Consider the following 1,722-nt stretch of genomic DNA (forward strand, 5'->3'; position numbering starts at 1 on the left):
ATTATTTTGTAGTCTGAGAAACTGGTCTCTGGAGATTTGATATCATAAAGATGACGGGGCAATCTGGAGAACCGGAGGCAGTGGGCTTGACAGGCAGACTGAGTGGGATGAGCAGATGGCACCTGCTAGCGTTTGTGTGTCAGCAAGCCTCAGCTCACCGTTCCTTGGCAGGAGGTTCTGGAGCACGAGGAGCCCAGAGGCACATTTCTCCAAGGCCAAAGGTTCCCTTAGCACAGAAGTATATTAACCATTAAGACTTAATATACCTTGAGAAGAGGAAAGCAGTTGAAAGTTAAATGATTTACTTATCATAAATATTTACTTGGATTTCGTCCCCCCCCTTTTTAGAAAATAAGTGTACAGTAAAAATAAAAAAACCCTAATAATAGCAGTGATTCAGAAAAAAAATAATGCTTGGGAATTTTCTTAATGTCATGTTCTTTATTTGCACTCCCAGAAGATATTATTTCCCTGTTTCGTCCATGAAGACATGATGTATTTGGTGATCCATGTTGTTCCACAGCCAATGCCTACAGAACGACCGTGAAAATGCTATAACGCCCATTGCTTGGTTTTGTGGTTTCTTACTAGGTTTCTGCAGAGTCCCTACACAAAAGGCTTCTCTTAATGCTTTTGTCATAGATGTCACTCCTCACAAGTATTTGCTCTGGTAGTCTTGGAATCACCATATACTTCAAACTCAATTAAAACTCCTGTGGAGTCCCTAAGAGGATTGGAAAGTCAGAGCCACTGATGCTTTTGATGGTGCGGTGAGTAGCCAGGGGAGAGGGAGGGAGCTCTTTTATTTCCTTTGCAACTTGTGTGTTCTAGTTATCGTCACATTTAGTTAAACCCTTGTGGAGAGGGTAAATGTTTACTATTGGAAATATTCTGTATTTCTACAGCAAGATTTATAGAATTTGCCTAACACCAAAAGACATGAGCATGGATTCTGCAGGCTTGAAGTTGGTCCCGCTTTCTCTGACCACATACTGATGGGCTTTATGGCAGCTTGAGGTTCCACCTGAAATGCAAGTATTAGGCAATGTTCGATTCCAGGGAATGTCTGCTTTTCTGTGCAAACGGTGAAGGTAAGGCAGACGGGGCTGGGTATGGCCCCTCCGACCTTGAACCTCCAGTCCAAAGATAAATAAGGAGTACTGAACAAAAAAAAAGGTATTTTTCAATACCGACATTGTCAAAGATCCTCTGTCCTTCCCAGTTGGAAGTACCTCCCAGACAGATCTGGACACCGGAGCAAACAACACTGATGGATTTTAAAAGACTATTTTTTATGAATACTAGTGGTACCCCAAAGCAAAATGAGGCCATTTCCTCCATCAGAAATTGTTAGTGTATCCCTGTGACAGCCATGGAAAGTTTAAGGTCAGTTTACCTCAAGTTACCAACACATAATTAGTCTTTCAACTTAGAAGTGTGAGTGCCACTTAATTAACTGACATGTGGATTCTTCACGGAGTTCCTCCGGTTTGTTTTTCGTTTCAGGGTGGTTGTTTTTGTAGGGTAAGGAGCAGAATAAGTGAGTCACTCTCCGCACCAGACTCTTCAGACCGCTCATAATTCAGTACACAGTTGGAGTTAATTACAAAGTAAAAACCGAAGCGTTAAGGCGGGGGGCTGTCGCGGGCAGCCTAGTAGGCCAGGGCAGGCCAGGCCAGGCCCGGCCCGGTCCGGTCCGCCCCGCCCCGCCGCCTCCGGGCC

This window comes from Ciconia boyciana, chromosome 9, assembly GCF_034638445.1.
Source record: "Ciconia boyciana chromosome 9, ASM3463844v1, whole genome shotgun sequence".
In the NCBI taxonomy this organism is placed as follows: domain Eukaryota; kingdom Metazoa; phylum Chordata; class Aves; order Ciconiiformes; family Ciconiidae; genus Ciconia; species Ciconia boyciana.